The 20,813-nt window shown below is 48.5% G+C and overlaps 1 long non-coding RNA gene across 1 annotated transcript in view; it reads right to left on the bottom strand.

The window, feature by feature from the left end:
* Nucleotides 1-3,636: 3,636 nt before the first annotated feature.
* The window catches only part of LOC147001280 (uncharacterized), a 31,536-nt gene continuing 14,359 nt past the window's right edge, over nucleotides 3,637-20,813 (bottom strand). The window contains exon 3 of the long non-coding RNA XR_015045131.1: nucleotides 3,637-3,700. This is a non-coding gene — a long non-coding RNA (uncharacterized LOC147001280). The remainder of the gene's footprint in view (nucleotides 3,701-20,813) is intronic.

Genomic DNA, 20,813 nt, shown 5'->3' with positions numbered 1-20,813 from the left:
CGTCACCACACCCAGCTCCACAATATTTTAAATAATGTATATTTATTCATTTTAATTATGGGTAAGTGTGGTTGGTGCCTGTGGAGGCCAAAGGTGTCAGATCCCTTGGAACTGGAGTTACAAAGAGTTGTGGGCCATTATGTGGGTGCTGAGAATTTAACTGTGGTCCTCTGGAAGAGCAGTCAGTGCTCTTAACCACTGAACCATCTCTCCAGGCGCTTCTCTCTTCTAGGGAATCATCCCACCCAAGCTCATCCCCAAACTAGAATTGAAACACAAGGCTTTCTGCCTAGTGGCCTAGGCTCCTAATTGCTGCATCATCTGACTTGTCTGTTAGCCCCACTCTGATGAGCTCTCTTCTGTCCAGGGATCTCTCCAATGCCATTACTCTGTCCCTCATCCTTTCTCACTGACAGTCTTGGGCAGGAAGTTCAGGTAGAACTGGCTGGCAGCTTTCTGGGGAGGACAAGGCTGTGTGTGTGGTGTGTGGTCACTTGGAAGTCAGGACAGATAGGGGTGAGGCTCAGCAAAAACAGCTAACTTGGAGAAGGCTTAGTGGGGCTGAGATTAGTGTTTATGAATACCCCCCCCCAGCTCCCCCCTCCAGGAGCTTATGTGTACCTGTCTTCTTCTTGCACTGTTTACAGTTTTCATTTTGTCACCACTGTCCCAGGCACTAGCTCGTGTGCCTCCTCCCTAGGCAAATGTTCTCAGAGAAGATTGCGATGTATTGTTGGATTTTCGGGGAAAATGTGGTGAACGGAGCAGGTTCACATTTCCTCTGTGCTGATTGATGACCTAGGGAAAGCCACCGTGGCTGCATTTCTTCTTTGTCAGGTAGGAAAAAAAGAGTATCCGTTGAAGCTTTGTGAAGGAACCAAGTGAGGTTACGAGTGGAATAGTCTAGAATGGGAAGCCCTCCACAGCTGTGGCCTGGGAAAAGCCATGCCTCTATCATCTTTGTCCTCTCTCTCTCTCTCTCTCTCTCTCTCTCTCTCTCTCTCTGAGACATGATCTCTATAGCCCTGACTGCCCTAGAACTCACTCTGTAGACCAGGCTGACTTCAAACTCAGAGATCTGCCTGCCTCTGCCTCCAGGAGTGTTGGGATCAAAGGTGTGTGCTACCACACCCAGCCCTGATGTTATCCTCTTAAAGGACAAAGCTATTCACTTCATGTAGTCAGTGCCCAGGGTCTGAAGGTCGTCCTAGCACTAGGAGGCCAAGGCTCAGCCAACAGAATGTTTGTCTAGCATGCACAAGGTCCTAGGTTTGATTGTTAGCACCACCGGGCTTGGTGATACACATCTGTATTCTCAGCACTTGGGAGATGAAGACCAGAGGACTATAAATTCGAGGTTATTACGCTCCATAGTGAGTTCAAAGCCAGTCTGAGACACATCAGACTATTTCAAAAGAAAGGAAAGAAGAGAGAGAGAGAGAGAGAGAGAGAGAGAGAGAGAGAGAGAGAGAGAGAGAGAGAGAGAGGTGGGGATTGGAGAGATAGCTGCACAGGCTCCTTTTGAAGACAGTGCTCCTAGCATCCATATGAGGCCTATAACTCCAGCTCTCCTGCTCCAGGCTGGAGTTACTTTTAGCCTCTATAGGCACTGGTACTTATGTGTACATTCCTACTCAGAGACTCACACCCATACATATACATAAATAAAAATAAGACTTAAAGAAGAAAGAACCCAGCACTCGGGAGGCAGAGGCAGGCGGATTTCTGAGTTCGAGGCCAGCCTGGTCTACAAAGTGAGTTCGAGGGCAGCCAGGGCTATACAGAGAAACCCTGTCTCGAAACAACAACAACAACAAAAACCACAAAAGAAGAAAGAGAAGGAGGAGGAGGAGGAGGAGGAGGAGGAGGAGGAGGAGGAGGAGGAGAAGGAGAAGAAGAAGAAGAAGAAGAAGAAGAAGAAGAAGAAGAAGAAGAAGAAGAAGAAGAAGAAGAAGAAGAAGAAGAAGAAGAAGAAGAAGAAGAAGAAGAAGAGAAGAAAAAGCAATAGAGTTAGTGACCGAGGCACTGGGGGTAGAACTCAGTGCCACAAGGAAGTAAGGATAGTTGCAGTTGCCTCCTGGGTTTGGATTTGCTGTGCTGTGCTCTGGCCCTGTGCCTACAAAAGGGAGCTGGGGGCATCCATTGCCTGATGGTTCACTGAATCCATGTACCTTCCTTAGGGCGGAGTCACAGGGCCTAGAGTAGCCAGGAGCTACTAGCACCCAATTCCTTAACCCTGGTGTTCCCAAAGGAGAAGGGACTTCCTTCCACCTGGAAGACCTCTAATCCAGTCAGCTTGGGAGACTGAGGAAAGTCTGGTAGCTGGAGAGGGGCTGAGAGACCTGCATCTAATAGAGCCAGAAGTCCTTACTAATGACGGGGACTAAATTCCAATCTGGTTGTGACCGGTCATCAAAATCCGGATTGTCCTTGACAAACAGGAATGCCCAGCCCCCTGAGCAGAAGCGGGGCCCCTGGGTTACAGGAGAGGAATGAGGAAATACAACCCGGCTTACAGTCATACTTGAGTTGCTTGGCCATTTGGTTAATTATCATTTATTCAGCACTGGGAATGTGGCCATAAGCAAATCCAAATCCCTATTGTTATGCACAAGTCTAGAGAAGAAGGAGAGGTCTACAAATCTGCAACTTGGTAATGGGGTATGGTGGGGGGAGCTGCTTCGATTTGTCCAGTGTGGCCTGGGGTTTTGATGACTGAATAGGAGCTCACTGGGCAGGAACAGGAGAATCCCAGGACAAGATTAGCTGGCTAGGGAACTGCCCCTGCACAAGATTTATGAGTGGTGGGAGGTGTTCTAAGGCGACAGAAGAGCATGACTTAGAAAAGAGGCCATTCTAAATCTGATGATGCGATAATTTGGCTTCTGCCCTACTGGTCCAGTCTCCAGCTTTTCCTTAGGTGTGACTGGACGAAAACTCGACCCAAATCACATTTCTGTCTTTGACTGAATCATCTGATGTCTTGGTGGTGGAGGACAGACAGAATCTGTAGCCTCTGCTCCACCACGCTCCTGTCAGCAGAGAGACCACCTATTCATCTTGCCTTTGGTGAGCCTACAAGCCCTCTCCAGCCCTCTGTGCCTGCTGCAGCCTCTTATGGGGCACCTTTAAACCTTTCCCTGGTTGGAGGTACCCAGCAAAAGCCAGGACCTAACTTTATCTGTACTTTTAGCTTGGCTCAAGGTTCAAACATAGGCCCTGACCTTATGCCAACATTCTGGGCATATCTATGGCTGTCTTTGGCTGTCTCTGGTTAGGTTTTCTGGGTGGCTGAGTCCCTCAGGCTGGCCATGGATGGGCATTGCTAACTTGGGCTATCCCAGTTCAGCATTTCTGCTGCCGAGTGGGGCCATGGATGGACAAGGCTTCTTCGCTTTGTCACCTAGGTGTCAGGAGCACACAGACATGTGCACAGGTTTGGTCGTCTTAGCTGAATCAGTGTGCACCTTCAGGAGACGTAAAGGTCTGTCCACCAAGTTAGAGTTTCCCTATATGACAGTGTCTTAGTTATTTACTGCTGTGAACAGACATCATGACCAATGCAAGTCTTATAAAGGACAACATTTAATTGGGGCTGGCTTACAGGTTCAGAGGTTCAGTCCATTATCATCAAGGTGGGAACATGGCAGCATCCAGGCAGGCGTGGTGCAGGAGGAGCTGAGAGTTCAACATCTTGTTCCTAAGGCAAACAGGAGAAGACTGGTTTCCAGGCAGCTAAGATGAGGGTCTTAAAGCCCACGCCCACCATGACACACTTCCTTCAACAAGGCCACACCTACTCCAACAAGGCTATGCCTCCAAATAGTGCCCCTTCCTGGGTCAAGCTCATATGAACCATCACAGGCAGGTAGATAGGACTTAGTCTCTCACTTTATCAAAGGGACCACTAAGACATTCACAACTGATTTGTCCACATGTCTTTCTTGTTTTGGAGTTGTGAACATGGAACCTGGAACCTCGCTCAGGATAGGCAAGCCCTCTACCACTGGACTGTATCCCTAGCTCTCTTTTTACTTTTATTTTGAGATGGGGCATTACTAAGTTGCCCAGGCTGGTCCATACTATGTAGCCCAGGCTATCCTTGACCTTTCAGTCCTCCTGCCTCAGTGTTTCCAAGCAACTAGGATGACAGCTCTGAGCTATTTATTTATTTATTTAGGACTTATTTTTTATGTATGTGAGTACACCATTGCTCTCTTCAGACACACTAGAAGAGGGCATCAGATCTCATTACAGATGGTTGCGAGCCACCGTGTGGTTACTGGGAATTGAACTCAGGACCTCTAGAAAAGCAGTCGGTGCTCTTAATCACCGAGCCATCTCTGCGGCCCAGTTCTGAGCTTTTTGTTTAACACTCCCGGCATATTGCTTCATTTTGGGGGCTCAAGGAATTTCATATTCCTGGGGACCTCAAGTTTGTCACTTCAGTGTAAATGGACCAAAAGCAAACAAACTCTAGTCTGAAGGGAGGTGACCTTACAGACATTGCATACATGAGGTGAGATGGCTTATGCTTTTTAGTGGACAGCAACGTCAGACTAGGCAGAGTTGATTGCAGGCTCAGAAGAACCAACCTGCCCACACTGGTCAGTAGTCATTCTCCTGGTCCTCCACCCATTGCTGCAGGGTCTCAGCTCAGTGTCTGACACTTGGCCTGTGCAGAGGTACCCAGCTGAGGACATGTGAGGTGTCCTCATCCTTCCTCACCATCACCTCACCTCATCACCTCACCAGCAGAGTAGACGACACTGGGAGAAGTAAGGACATTTCAATGCTCCTGCTTCAATTCTGAATTTAGTGTGGATGCTATTGACGGGTTTTACATCCCTCCTTTCCCAAAATGTGGGTGGAGCTGAGTCTTCGGGCAGAAGCAGGACCTGGCACACAGCAGAATGCTTCTTTTTTTTTGGTTTTTCGAGACAGGGTTTCTCTGTGTAGCCCTGGCTGTCCTGGAACTCACTCTGTAGACCAGGCTGGCCTCGAACTCAGAAATCCGCCTGCCTCTGCCTCCCGAGTACTGGGATTAAAGGCATGAGCCACCATGCCGGGCAGCAGAATGCTTTTTGACTGACTGCTGCCCACAGTAAGCAGTGAGTGGGAGCCCAGAGGCCTGTGGCAGAAAGCAGAGGGGGCCATGGCAGAAGCTCATCTTAGGTGTGAGTGCACAAGGTAGGAGAGGAATCTGATTTCAGTTCCTGAAGGCTTCATTGTTGTCATCTGCAGGGAAATCTCCGAAAATCTCTACATTGTGTCTGCATTGTCCTAAGCCTTTGTTAACTCATGAGTTGGACTGGAAAGATGGCTCAGCAGTTAAGAGCACTGACTACTGCTCTTCTGAAGGGCCCGAGTTCAAATCTCAGCAACCGCATGGTGGCTCACAACCATCTGTAATAAGATCTGACGCCCTCTTCTGGTGTGTCTGAAGATAGCTACAGTGTACTTACATATAATAACAAATACATCTTTAAAAAAAATTTCAGGAGTCATCATGAAAACCACATGTGAGCAGAAGTCTGTGACTTCATGTTGATTTCTTTTCTTTTTGTTTTCAAGACAGGGTTTGTGTGTGTGTGTGTGTGTGTGTGTGTGTGTGTGTGTGTAGCCCTGACTGTCCTAGAACTTGTTATGTAAACCAGGTAGGCTTCAAACTCATAGATATCCACCCACTTCTTCCTTCTGAGTGCTAAGGTTAATGGCATACAATACCACTGACCACATGCCTTTAATCACAGTGCTGGGGAGGTAGAGGCAGGTACATCTCTGTGAGTTTGAGGCCAGAATAGTGTACAGAGCAAGCTCCAGGACAGCCATGGTGTACTACACAGAGAGACACTGTCTTGGGGTGGGGGTGGGGAGTGTATAACACAATGCTAACCTGATTTCCCTGTATTCTAGCATAAGCTCATATACACAGACGACTGTGACTGTCCAGGTGGACGTGAGTGGTAGTCCTGCATAGACCAAGTCTGTGTCAGGTGGAGTCCTCTGTGAACCCAGGGACTGAGGACAAGTGAAGGGACCTCTTAAAGAGTGTCTGGTGTGATCCAGGTCTGGAAAGCTACCTCATAACACTGAGCCATGGAGGTAGGAGGGGCTTGGCCACCCAGACCTGTGCAGAGCAGTTAGCTGTGTCTGCCCACAGCTGACAGAGGCTTTTGTGGCCTGCACTCTCTGTTCCTGTCAAGCCCAGGGGCACCTGCCTTTCCCTGCCATGTGACACAAAGTAGTCTCCCTGGGAAGGGGACGGCTGCGGGATTCTTGAAGGCAAAAGGAGAGGAATGTGAGCTGACATTTCCCCTAGTAACTGGCAAAGGGCTGACACACACCCGGCCGAGGGCCAGCCTGGTCATTAATGTGCCTGTAGTTTCATTGACAAAGCAAAAAAGCAAACAGAAGAGAAGGCTGGGTGTGAGAGATGGGTGGGAAGGATAGGGCCAGAGGGGGAGTGTCTTGGGAGAGGGCAGCAGTCAGGAGGAGGCAGAGATGGAGGAAGCAAATGAACAGAACAACCCACATCAGTCAGTGGCTGTGTGTGAGGATGGGTGAGAACGTATCTGGGAAGACCTGTCTGGGAGGATGTGGGTGGGGAGAGGTGCCTACCCATGCGTGTCTGTGTGTGTGTGTGTGTGTGTATGTGTGTGTGCATGATAGAGAGGCAGGCAGACAGATAGACAGACAGACAGACAGACAGATGGGGGAAGGGATCAAATGGAGAGTGGCTTGTGCTTCCTCTGCTCAGCCATCCGGCTTCTGGCAAGCCTGGCAGAGCGCAGTGAGGAATCTGCTGTGGGGAACTAGAAGACTACCTTGCTACGATCCCTTTCCCTTTGTGTGAGATTTTCCTGTGAAAAAAACCAAGTCTGGAGCTATAAATAATCCAGGCACAGCTGCCGCATCCTGGAGACTCATGGAGCATGCTGATGCCAGGCAGCCAGGGCCTGGGGGACAGGCCTTTAAAAACCAAGAAGGAAGGCTTTCTTCCCCTCTGTGGTTCCTCAGTTCCAGATGGCTCCCACAGTCTAGGGCTTCTCCTCTGACCCATAGAACCTTGGTGGCAGTTCTTGGGGGACTCTCAATGATCAGACCCCAGCCTTGACTTGAGCAGACTGAACAGCTATAGTGTGGCACAGTCGCTGGGGCAGATCAGGGAGTCCGGGGGCAGAGGGGATAGCAGGTGCCTTCCTGCCCAGGGGCCCCATTTTGTTCAACTGCTTCAAGGAGGGTCATGGTGTTCCTGGCTGGCATGCAGATGGCTAAGAGTCAAACGGTCTTAAGGCCTGGATTGTGGGACAATCATATCCTCATTCCTGATCTCATTTACATACAGTACTGAGCCTTTTTCAAGGTCTCACAGGGGATGGGCAAGTGGGTTCCACACAAGACTCCTGGGGAACCCCCCTTCTTAGGAGAGTACACACATGTGGTTCTTGGGATGAGGACATACATAAGGGGCTCTCCCAAGACCAGCTCCAGCCTGTTTCCAGTTTCACTTTCAGGGCAGAGAGCAGGCAGAGGTGAGGCATTGCCTTTAAAATCTATGTGCTCTGGAGAGCTAGAAGGAGGGAGGTGAAGGGGAGAGGAGAGCCTCTTTTCTACAGCACTTCCGCTCCATGCTTGTGCCTCTGTCCCTCACCCACCATGTTCTCTATAAGCTCCAGGATTCCCGAGAGCAGAGAGCAAACACTCGGGCTGTCTCTCACCTTGGCCCTGTGACTATGTGTGCTCAGGCCCCTGGTCAGCTTCCATTGGCTGCAGAACTTCAGTCTTCTATTGCTTTGTGGGAAAGAGGTCAGAGCCACCTGACTCTCTCCTGGTCCCATCTCCTGTCAGGCTCTATCTAGGTTCTACTTTGGCCTAAGGACTTCCAAGACCCCCGCTCCCAGCCTTTCCTGCCCTTTCCCCAAATTCCAAACTGATGGGCCCCAGGGGACTTTCTAATTGGCTGGGTTTAGGTCCTGTGTTCCCATCCTGGTTGCCAGCAGATACAGGGCACAGAATTCCCAGCTTTTGCAGAGGCAGGCAGATCTCCAAGTTCAAACTAGCCTGGTCTACAGAGTGAGTTCCAGGACAGCCAGGGCTACATAGAGAAACCCTGTCTCAAACAAACAAGCCAGCAAACAAATTTCTAGAACGGTATGAGAGTGATTCCCTAAGCAGTTGGCAATAAAAGATTGTGAGGCAATGGGGAGGTCACTCAGTGGGCAAAGCACCAGCACCAACGCCCAGTACCCATAAGAAAGATGGCCACAAGGATCCTTCAGTAAACCTAATTCTGGGAAGGCAGAGCCATAGTAGATCCTGGCAAGCCAGTCTACTTGAAACAGGGAGTTACAGGTTTCAATGAGAAACCGAAGCCACCCTGGTCTACAGAGCAAGTTCCGGGACACCCAAAGCTACACAGAGGAACCCTGTCTTGAAAGACAAAAATGAAAACAACAACAACAAAGGTGAGGTGGCTGGAAAGATTGCTCAGTGGTTAAGGGTACTCACTCTGCTTCCAGAGGACCCAGATTCTACTCCCAGCACCCACAAGGTGACTCACAACCATCTGTAACTGCAGTCCCAGGGGATCCAATGCCCTCCTCGGGCCTGCAGGGGTACCAGGCATGCATGCACACTGTGCACAGGTAGACTTGTAGGCAAAACACCTATATACATTTTAAAATGTCTTAAGGTAAAAGAGAGAGAGAGGGCCACAGAGAAAGACACCTGGCCGGGCGTGGTGGCGCACGCCTTTAATCCCAGCACTCGGGAGGCAGAGGCAGGTGGATTTCTGAGTTCGAGGCCAGCCTGGTCTACAAAGTGAGTGCCAGGACAGCCAGGGCTACACAGAGAAACCCTGTCTCGAAAAACCAAAAAAAAAAAAAAAAAAGACACCTGATACTGACCTCTGGATTCTACATATAGACTATCACACACACACACACACATCACCCATATGCACATGACCAGAATAAAGATAAACTAGGCCAGTGAAGGCCGAAAGGATCTGCCTGCCTGACAATAGCTCTCCGTGCTGGTGCGGAGCTTCCTGGAGTTCAATGCAGAGGATTCTACACGTGGCCTGGAGGTGATGGGGACATTCGTGTGTGCTGGTGACGCTTGTCCTAGGCATCTTTAGTAGACACTTACTATAGTATCGCTTTTCCTATCTCTTGCCCCCTCCCTCCCCCAGGAAGGATGCTTCTGGAGACAGAAAGGCCAGGATCACACTTGTCCACTCCCGACAGCGCTGTCCAAGTCCTGAGTCATCCAACCACCTCCCCTGGGTCAGCACCTCCTTTTCCTCAGAGTGGATGCCCTCCAGCCCTTTCCTTAATCAGCAGTCAGCTCCAGCACCAGCCAGGTTGTTTAAGGTCTTCTTTCCTGGGAACTTCTCCAACCCTTTCAAATCCTCAGATGCCCTGGCTGATGCTCCCTGCCATCACAGATCCACACCACGCACACACACTCACTTGCATTGCACATGCTGTCTCTGCAGAATAAGTTATAAGGAAATACATACACACAGTAGCTTGAATCGCTCAGCTCCATAGCATCCCACTCCCCAATATGATCTCCCATTACAGGGAGCCTGACAGTATTCCAACAACATGCAGCCCAGTTGGTCAAAGGTGTAGAGATAGAAGAGAAAGGAAGCCACGGGTACTCTGTGGTGGATGCTAGAGCCTTGATATCTCCACAGGGCCTCCTGGATACAGAGAAGCCCTCCAAAAGCAAACCTGCGGTCTTCTGCCTGCAGTTGTAACTCAGGGGTACAGAGCTTGTCCAGCGGGTGTGAGGACTCAAGTTCAACACCCAATACTACATCTATCTAGCTTCACTCCCACACAAAAGCAGCCTTCATTTATTCATTCACAAAAGAACTATTTAAAGCCATCTGTTCTGTGCTGGTGCCCAGAACAGATATGCATGTGCACTGAAGACAGACAGATCCCAGGGAGTCTGGACAGTGCAGTAAAATGCCAAGGCAGAGTGAGCCCAGGAGGGACTCTAATCAGGGTACCATGGTGGGGCAGTCATGCAAGAGACTGTCCGCAGAGATTTGAAGGTGTGGCTGGGATTTGTTTGTTTGTTTGTTTGTTTGTTTGTTTTCGAGATAGGGTTTCTCTGTTATAGCTCTGGCTGTCCTGGAACTCACTCTGTAGACCAGGCTGGCCTCGAACTCAGAAATCCGCCTGCCTCTGCCTCCCAAGTGCTGGGATTAAAGGCGTGCACCACCAGACCCGGCTCGGTGGCTGGGATCTGAACTGGAGGAGAATGTGTGAAGAAGGCTAGGTCCTCAGCGCCCTGACAAGTCCTTTCTTGGCCTGGGGATATGACTCAATGGATAAAGCACTCGCCCCCCAAGCATGGGGACTAGAGTTCAGATCTCCAGCACTCATGTAAGGCTGGACAGAGTAGCAGGCATCTGGAATCCCAGTGCACCTTTGAGGAGATGAGAGGTGGAGGTAGGAGGATTCCGCAAATGTTGCTGGGCAGCTAGCTTGATACATAGCAGTGAACAATTGATCTCGCCCCAATAAAGCAGAAGGTGAAGACTGATGTATGAGGTTGTCCACTGGCTGACCTCCACACACCCACCATGGCTCTGGAAGGAGTGCCCTTGAGTACACACACACACACACACACACACACACACACACACACTCATATATACACTACTCACATATCACACACCTGAGTGAAAGAAAGAGGAAAAAGAGAAGTCCACTTTGATAGGTCTGGGTTTTTCCAACACAGTCCCCGACACCCATCAGCTTGGCCCATGCCTGAGACCTAGATGGGACCCTGATAGGAAGCGTCCGCCGCCCCTCCCTTCCTGTGAGTCCTAGCGCTTCAGCTGCCCCAGAAGCCAGGAGTGCAGAGAGCTGATGACAGCTATGGATGGGGATGGGCGGCAGAGCTGAGAGAGAGGAGGCGTCACAGAGCAGGACCGCCCCTCCCCCAGCCTGCTGAGTAAAGGCTTAAATGCTCTCTCCCGGGAGAACTGGCTGGCTCAGTAAAACAGGCTCTCTGGAATCTTCCAGTTTCTCCGACCAAGCAAGAAGGAGGTTTGCCACTACCAACTCCTCTCCTAAACTTGCTAACCTCTCTTTCCAAGTCAAGCCCTTGGTAAGCCATTCCTCCTTCTGTGTAACAGGAACTGCCCAGAGGGGTGTGGCCCTGAGTATGTGTACTGCTTTGTATATGTGTGTACATACATAGAATCTGATATACATGGGTGTGCACACATAGAATCCTATATCCATAGAGATGTTTTATAGGTGCGCAAAAATAATCATTGCTGATACAGTGTGCACAAACATGTATGAGACTTGCATGTTTCCCTGAGTGTGTGGAACATGGATGTACAAGCAAGCATAGGGATCCTTATGAATGCAGTCAGGGGATATGTATGTACATGTGTGTGTACAAACATGCACACAGCTTTGCAGCTCCAGCGTCATGGCTATATTTGCAGAAGAGACCATGTTTAGCTGGATTACACCCACCCGAGCTATAAAACACACACCACACCGGCTGCTGCCGCTGCCCTCTTGCTCCTTTTTTATCTGTCCCCCACCCAGCAGCCAGTGCAAGCTTTTAAACAGTGCAGAATAAGCTGTGGCATGGTGGCACATGCCTTAATCCCAGGGCCTGGGAGGCGGAGGCAGGAAGATCTCCATAGTTCAAGGTCAGTCTGGTCTACAGGGCAAGTTCCAGGGCAGCCAGACCTATACAGAGAAACCTCATCTTGAAAAAAACAAAAGCATCCACTCTCCCGGGCCCCCTTGAAGGTCCACTCGTGATACTGCTAGGCTGTAACCCCCTCATGGCTTCTCTTTGTATTTGGAATAAATCAGACTTTTGAATATGGCCTTCAGGACTCCAGTGTTTGAGACTTGGTACCTCTCCACATTACCTCTCTAAGTGAACTCCTGCTCAGGACTTGGGCTGACTGTTGGACCAATGCAGAAAATGGGAAGAAAGGGATGCTTGGCTGGGAGGGGTGAGTCCTCAGACTACAGAGCCCACCTGACAAGATTACTGCAGGAGCTAAGACTGTCAACTCAGAAGCTACGGTTGTCTGAGAGAATGAGACAAGGCGCCACAGCCAGGAGGAACTAGTTGTAAAAACACATCTGACAAAGAGCTGATATCCAAAAATATACAAAGAGCTCTTAACTCAATCAGGCACTGCAATCCCAGAAAACCGAGGATGGGGGCATGAGGATTAAGAATTCAACATAGGAGTTGGGGTTCATCCTGGGCTTTATGAGATCTGGTCTCAAAACACCAAAAATGGAGCCGGGCAGGGTAGTACATGCCTTTAGTATCAGCACTCGGGAGGCAGAGGCAAGTGGATCTCTGTTCAGGAGTTTGAGGCCAACCTGGTCTACAGAGTAAGTTCTAGGACAGCCGGGGCTACACAGAGAAATTCTGTCTTGAAAAAACAACAATTAACCGATTGATTGATTAAAAAGATATAATAAACATACTCCCATCACCCAATCCAGCAAACATGCTCCTTGGTATTTGTCCAGATCACTAAAACACCTGCAGGAGAAGATGGCGTATGTTGTCATGGTAGCTCCTGAGAAGTGGAGGCAGGAGGATCAGGAGTTTGCCGTTCTCAGCTACATACTAAGCTGGGGACCAGCTGGGCTACAATGGGACCTTGTCTCAAAAAACAAAATAGAATATTTAAGTCTACAAAAATGCGAACATAGATGTTTATAGCACAATCGACAGAACTCTGAAACAACCAAGATGTCCTTCCGTATGTAAATGGATAAATAAATTGTGGTAAAGCCAGACAATAAAGTCCAATTCGGTGCCAAAGAGAAATGAGCTATCAAGTCCGGAAAAGACATAGAACAAACTTAAACGCATGTTACTAAATAAAAGAAGCCAGTCTGGAATGCCAACATACTACACAAAGCCAACTATATGACATTCTGGAAAAGGCAAACCAGTGGAGACAGCAAAAAGATGGATGGCCAGTGCTGGGGAACAGAGACAGATAGATAGAGCTCTCTAGTGTAGACAACTGGTGAGCTCTTGGCTCTGTGAGAGACCCTGTTTCAGAAGATAAGGTGGCAAGTGGCGACTGGCAAGTGATACTTGAAGACAGCTGATATCAACTACTACCCCCACACACATGAGCACACACACTCAAATGCATGTATGTGCACACATACACACATGCACACATATACTACACAGTCACATGCATACAACTCACAGAGATGGACACAAACAGAGACAGACAGACAAACACACTCACACAGAGAGGCAGAAAGACAGAGACACAGACAGACAGACAGACAGACAGACAGACAGACAGACAGAGACAGAGTCAGAGGTTGGGGATTTGGAGGGATGGGAGATGTGGATAGGCAGAACACAGAGGATCTTTGAGGCCATGAAGTATTTTGTAAGAGCTACAATGTAGGGCATAGGCCATAACACATTTAGGGAAACCCACAGAGTGCAAATCCTCAGGTAAACCCTGATGTCAGTTATGAGGTCTGGACAGTGACGACTGTGTTCACATAGTCTCATCAACTACAACAAGCACGCTGGGCAGTGGTGGCACACGCCTTTAATCTCAGCACTTGGGAGGCAGAGGCAGGCAGATTTCTGAGTTCGAGGCCAGCCTGGTCTATAGAGTGAGTTCCAGGACAGCCAGGGCTGCACAGAGAAACCAACCAAAACCAAAACCCTACAACAAGCACATACTCCTGACGGGGGATGTTGGCACTCATGAAGGCAAGGGGCATGTGGGAAAGCTCTGAACTTCTTGCTCAGCTCTGCTGTGAGCCTAGACTGCTCGAAGCTCATTAAAAACATTTTTAAAAGGCTGGCTATGTGACTCAGTTGGTGGAGCACTTTCCTAGCATTCATAAAACTGTATAAACTGGGTGTAATCGTCCACACTAGTAATCACAGCATTGGGAGGTAGAGAAAGAAGTATCAGGAGTTCAAGGCCACCCTTGGCTCAATAATGAGTCTGCCTAAGATTCCTGAGATCCTGCCGGGCGTGGTGGCGCATGCCTTTAATCCCAGCACTCGGGAGGCAGAGGCAGGCGGATTTCTGAGTTCGAGGCCAGCCTGGTCTACAAAGTGAGTTCCAGGACAGCCAGAGCTGTCCTGGAACTCACTTTGACAGCCAGAGCTACACAGAGAAACCCTGTCTCGAAAAAAAAAAAAAAAAAAAAAAAAGATTCCTGAGATCCTGGGTTGCCTACAAGAAAGGAAGTGGGGTGCAGTGGTGAGCTTTCCTTTAATCCCAGCATTCGGGAGGCAAAGTTTAGGCAGAATTCTGTGGGTTCTGGGACAGCCTGGTCTACGTAGAGTTCTAGGCCAGACAAAGCTACATGATAGACCCTGTGTTAAAAACAAAGGTTAGCCGGGCGGTGGTGGCGCACGCCTTTAATCCCAGCACTCGGGAGGCAGAGGCAGGCAGATTTCTGAGTTCGAGGCCAGCCTGGTCTACAAAGTGAGTTCCAGGACAGCGATGGCTATACAGAGAAACCCTGTCTGGAAAAACCAAACCAAACCAAAACAACAACAACAAAAAAACCAGAGGCTAGTGAATGGAGCTTAGGAGGGGGGGATGAAGGAGAAGAATCTAGACTAGACCCCCCTCCCTGGGATCCACTCTCATTCTTCCTTGAGCTCGGAGTCTTGGCTTCCTTAGCAGATGGATACATTCACGGGGCTTGCCTGTCTGTCTGTCCTTTCTTTCAGGTTTGCTGGATCCCTGTTTCTGGGTTTCTGTGGTTCTCTTGGCAGGCAGCCTTGCTGCCACCCATCCCCAGCATCCTGTCAGCTTCTAGAATGAATTTCATGAGCAAACAAGAGCTCCGACCTGTGCTTGCAAGCCCCGTCCTGAGATAAACATGTAACCCCCACACCCACCTAAGGTTCCTGCTCCCAGACTAAGAGAAGAAAAATCCTGGAGAAGCCATTAGCACCCCTCCAGCCAGGCTTACTCTGGCCTCCTTTGGAGTCAGGCAGTATTGAGGAAAAAACAAAAAACAAAAAAACCCATCTTCCCGCCGGGCGTGGTGGCACACGCCTTTAATCCCAGCACTCGGGAGGCAGAGGCAGGCGGATTTCTGAGTTCGAGGCCAGCCTGGTCTACAAAGTGAGTTCCAGGACAGCCAGGGCTATACAGAGAAACCCTGTCTCGAAAAACCAAAAAAAAAAAAAAAAAAAAACCATCTTCCCTCTTGGAGTAGGGATGGTGTTGTCATGTGGAACATATTTAAGGGGAGCCCACCGACTGTGCCTGTCCCACTTCTATTACCCTAGGCTTTGATTAACACTCAGCAGTACTAAGCGTTGAAAAGACTGGACCATTTCTACACAGTCAGAAGCAGAACAGCATAAAATCAATGCTAAGTTACAAGTAATCAGGAAATTCTTCAGAACTTCAAATTATTCCTGGCGACCATGTCGAGGCCTTTTTAAAAATATGTCTTAGGTAATATTTTGTGTATATGAATGTGTGGTATGTATATATGTATGTATGTATGTATGTATGCATGCATGCATGTATGCATGTATACTGACTGAATGTAAGTCCTCTTGCCTGAGGAGCTCAGTAGAAGGAATGGGATTCCCTGGAACTGGAGCTGTTGGTAGCTGTGAGCCAGCATGTTAGTGCTGGTGACTGAACCTCTGTCCTCTGCATCCTTTGCCAGAGCAACCGGGGCTCTTAACCACTGAGCCATCTCTCCAGCCCTTCTTTTTTATTTTGTTTTCAAAGAGACAGTATGAAATTCTCAGATGACTCCCTCCTTTGATGATTGCCTTTGCATGGGTCAGATACTTCACATGCCCTTGTCATCTGTTAGGAATTCTCATGCCTGGCTGCTTTTCCCCATCCTGTGCTGGGGCTATAACAGGGTGGTTCCAGAGCTGACCTTAAAGACCTAAAGGGCCTTTCTGTGAATGCAAGGTTACTCAGAGAGTCAAGTTCCTTGTCAAGAAGGCTAGGGGACTTGCTTTATATTCCAGGGCAAATCCATCAGGCTCACCGGAGATGAGTTGAGCTGTGACGGGGGTGGGGGGTGGGGTGGAGGTGGGGGTGCTTACAGAGTCCTGCGTAGCTGGACTGGGGAGGGGCTTAGATCAGTTCAGCTTGGAAAACCAAGCTTGGCTAAACCAGTGACTACTAGGTTCCATTCATAGGCAACAAATTGGGCTAGCACAGGAGACCAACAGCATATTCTCTGATGGCTTGGGGATCCTCTGATCTGGGGGCAGCCCAGAGAACTGAACACAATGCCCAAGCAACCTTTCGGGTGCTGGCTACCCACTGCCTCCTGGTAGTGGAAGAGAGTCAGAACTGCATTAGAAATAGCAACCAAAGTCATAGATACAGCGGCGGTGTTGCTGGATCTGCTAACTGGGTCAATCATTGAAGGTGTGGCTCACGTTGGTTCCCTGGGGGCTCTGTACTCCAGTTCTGCCACCATATGACACTTCCTGAAGCTGAAGGAAAAGGTGAGAAGCCTGCAGGCACACTGATGTCATGCCTGCATATTCCTTCTTACTTTGTGCAGTGCATTGTTGGTAAGCAATGTCAGTGCATAAATTGACGAGTGACTGACTGATGGACTCCTTGTAACTCTGTCCTGGTTTTTACCTACTCTGGATTGTTGGAAGATGAATGCTAGAAGCTTGGGCTCCCTGGGAAGAGCTGATGAGAACAGAAGTGAGCACAGAGCCAAGGCATCTGCCCACCTGGAGACGCATACCCTCTCCCTTGCCTGGCACAGTAGCCACTGCTGGAAAACATGTGTAGTGGCAGAAGATCCGCTGTAAAACAAAGGCATGAACTCTACATGCAGCCATTCAGAAGATGCTGTTGTGCTGGCCTCCTTCATCCCCAATCGGCCCTGTTCCCATAGCAACTGGCCTCCCTCCAAACCAGAGCTTTCATAGGGCATCCAGATTAACTCCTTCCGATGTAGCAGGGTCTTCTGTCCACATGGCCCAGATGCTTAGAGCACTAATGTCTACTGGAAGACAGAGACACTGTGATATTGTGAGTGTTAAAGGTCCGAGTTACATCCTTAGGAGGCACTTTTGCAAACCTGAGTATTCCAGGAACGCTTTTGACCTCAGTCGAATTCTCACTATATGTCTGGAAGAGTATACTTGTTCCTAAGGTACCTCAGGGAGAGAAGGGAGTGCACACTGATGCTTGGGGGATACTCAGCTTGCAGGTAGCTCCCATCACTTGGGGCCAGGTGCATGCAAGCTCACTGCTACTGTGATGGCCCTGCACAGCAGAGAGGATCTATCGCAAATGTACTGTGCTGCGATTCATCTGGGAAAGCAGAAACTCACAGCCACTATGACACTACAAAGCCTGCAGGTTGCCCAGGAGAGCCTTATGAAAATAGCCTAAATTGATTCCATCTTGAGTGGAGTCACATCAGAGCTTGCAGGACTTCAGACTTCCAAACAGAGTAGTTGGATGAAACCCGGGAATGGATGGAAAAGCAAGGACGTGAGAGATGGTCTGGGAAGGGGAAAGAAGGTGAGCTTGGTGCTAGATTAGCTAGACTCGTGTGACAGGTTGTGGGTATGGGGTCACTGCTGTCTCTGCCAAGTGCTATGTGCTCAAGTCATAAGGAAAGGTCCCTGGGGAAAGGGACAGCAGAGCCAACTAGACAAGACAGAATCCATGGCCCCTTTTTTGGAGGGTCAGGAAGAGTGAACAGGGATGAAGGCCTATTGAGTCATGTCTCCTGTCCTGATTACAGGGCTTTGATGGCTTCTTCTGCTGTTGGTTCGGGGCCTCAAACCCTGGGATGTCCCACAAACCCTGGAATCCTTTCTTGTCCCTCAATGTCTTCTGTACCTCTCTGCCCCAGCCACTCAGCTTTTCCTCTGATGTCTTCAATTGAACCTTCTTTCTAGCCTCGGCTCTGCACACTTGGGACAGGGGTCCCTTCCTAAGATGACCCTGCACTCATTCCACTTCATGTTGTTCATCCAACTGAGAAACACCCTTATACAAATCCAAACTTGTCAACTTGAAACATTTTCAATTTTTTGTTGTTGTTGTTTTTTAATTTCCACTTTGATGGCTCTAGAGGTCAAACCCCAAGCCTGGCATGTACTAATATACCAGCTCTCTGATGTTATCTCAGACAGAGCTGGGGCTGTAGCTCGACTGGCAGAGTGCTTGCCAACCACGGACGAGGCCCTGGATTCAATCCCCAGCACCCCATAAGACCAAAGGACACATAAAAGTGGTTGAGGTGGGAGGATCAGAAATCCAAGGTTGTCCTTGGCTGTACAAGGAGTTCATGGTCAGCTTGAGTCACATCAGACCCGTGGAAAGGGGGTGGGGGGAGAGGGAGAGAAAGGAGGGAGAAGGAAGGAAAGGGAAAGGAAGAGAGGTAGGTTGGAGAGACGGCTTAGAGGTTAAGAGCACTTGTTGCTTTTGCAGAGAGGACCCTAGGTTCTGTTCTAACCATCCATGTGGTAGCTCATCACAAACCCTAACTCCAGTTCCAGGGAATTTGATGCCTTAAGGCCTTTGCTAGCCAGCTCTGGTGGTGCACACCTTTGATCCCAGCACTTAGGAGGCAGAGGCAGGCAGATCACTGAGTTTGAGGCCAGACTTGTCTATGTAAAGAGTTCCAGGCTAGGTAGGGCTACATAGTGAGACCTTGTCTCAAAAGAACTCCAAACCAACCAAAAACTAAGCAAGCAAGCAAGCAAGCAAACAAACAAACAAGCCATCTGTGGCCACCAGGCATATGTGTGGTACAACCATATAGCACAGGCAAATCAGCCATATACAGAAAATAAAATAAGTCTTAAAAAAAAAAAAAAGAAAAAAAGGAGAGGGGCTGGTGAGATGGCTCAGTGGGCAAGAGCACCCGACTGCTCTTCCGAAGGTCCAGAGTTCAAATCCCAGCAACCACATGGTGGCTCACAACCATCCGTAATGAGATCTGACGCCCTCTTCTGGTGTGTCTGAAGACAGCTACAGTGTACTTACATATAATAATAAATAAATAAATCTTTAAAAAAAAAAAGAAAGAAAGAAAGAAAAAAAGGAGAAAGAGAAAAGAGAGAGAGAGGAAAAGGAAGGATCGCAACTACATAAAAGTTGCAAATTATATTAAAAATAATCCCCAGTTCCCTCCCCTCCAGTTCTCCAGACATCAGCTTGCACTGAACTTGTGCTTGTGCAGGTGTGCTTGGAGGGGGGTGTGTTCTCCTCCCAACTCCATCCTTAGGAACCTCCCTCGGCTAACGTGAACTTGGCAATGGGTGGGAATAATTATAGCACAGACGTCTCTTTAGGACCTTTTTCCTCTAGAGGTTTGGGTGCTCAACAGTTTTCAGAATACAACCATCTATTCATCTCTTTTACTTTTCTCTCTGTACATTTGGGGTGTGTGTGTGTATGTGTGTGTGTGTGTGTACATATTCTTTTCTCTTCCTGGTCTGAGAGTAGGTTCTCCACCCTTCCCAAGTCATTTTACCATTAACTACTTCCATATGTATTTTTCAAAAGTAAAGGCATCCTCTTTTATAATACCACAATGTATCTATTGAAATCAGAAAATAATCATGACCACAGTTCAGTAGATGCATAGACCTCATCCAAATGTTGTCAACTATCCTTCTAATACCCTTCATAGGAAAAGAAGAAAATTGTTCTAGTCTAGGGCTCAGTACAGGATAACAGATTTCATCTAGTGTCGGAGTCTCTGGTTTCCTTTAGTATTATTTAGCATTTCTCTGTTCTCCGTGACCTTGACATTTCCTTCAGAGGACAGATCACTGACTCTCTGTATGCACTTCAGGTTTCCTAGGGTTGTGTTCCTCCATGACCAGGTTCAGGTTCTCCATTTTGGAGGAACAATGACAGCACAGAAGTTCTGCTGTGGCTGGTTCGGTGAATCCCATCCGTAGGCCACAGCACTGATTTACCCCACTGCTGGTTTCAGATCTGGGACCACTTGATATTTGCCAATTTTCCCCTTTGTAAAGATTCATTGTAAAGATACCCCCCCCCCACACACACACACACACAGATCAATTTGTAATCTTTCTTCTTGTGTGGGAATGGATACTTTGGGACTGAAACTATTTTGCCTCCTATAGCTCCTCACTGGTTGTGTATCTTTTATCAAAAATAAATAAATAAATAAAATAAAGCCGGGCGTGGTGGCGCACGCCTTTAATCCCAGCACTCGGGAGGCAGAGGCAGGCGGATTTCTGAGTTCGAGGCCAGCCTGGTCTACAGAGTGAGTTCCAGGACAGCCAGGACTATACAGAGAAATCCAGTCTCAAAAAAAAACAAAAAATAAAAAAATAAAAAAATAAAAATAAAATAAAATAAAATGCTTGGGACACAAAGTTATTTTACATGTCAGAGTTTTTAGGATTTGAGGATATTCACATAAACTTTACCGGTTGAGCATCTCGGTTGTCTGACTTTCCTTGGAGACGCCTGTACATGCATCTGATCAGACCAGATAGGTTACTAATGACAGCCCAAAGAACTTGCCACCCAAATGGTGCTTAGTGAGCCACTGAGCTTGTTGCAGTCACATGCCGGTGCATGGGTGACTCAGGTGGCTGCATCTGGAAAGAGCCAGATGTAGTGTGAGTTGTCACTCCCCAGGGCTGTGTCACAGCACCAAGGAGGCTTCCTCTCCCTGAAGCAAAAGTTTCTCCGTTAACTCCATGTTCTGGAAGGATCTTGTGAATCTTTTTTTTCTTTTCTCTTTTTTTTTTGTTTTTTCTGTGTTGCCCTGGCT

The sequence above is a fragment of the Mus caroli genome, unplaced genomic scaffold, assembly GCF_978045245.1.
Source record: "Mus caroli unplaced genomic scaffold, Mus_caroli_1 scaffold_14, whole genome shotgun sequence".
In the NCBI taxonomy this organism is placed as follows: Eukaryota; Metazoa; Chordata; class Mammalia; order Rodentia; family Muridae; genus Mus; species Mus caroli.
The sequence above is the reverse complement of the archived record's forward strand: the minus strand, read 5'-3'. Positions and strand labels throughout refer to the sequence as shown.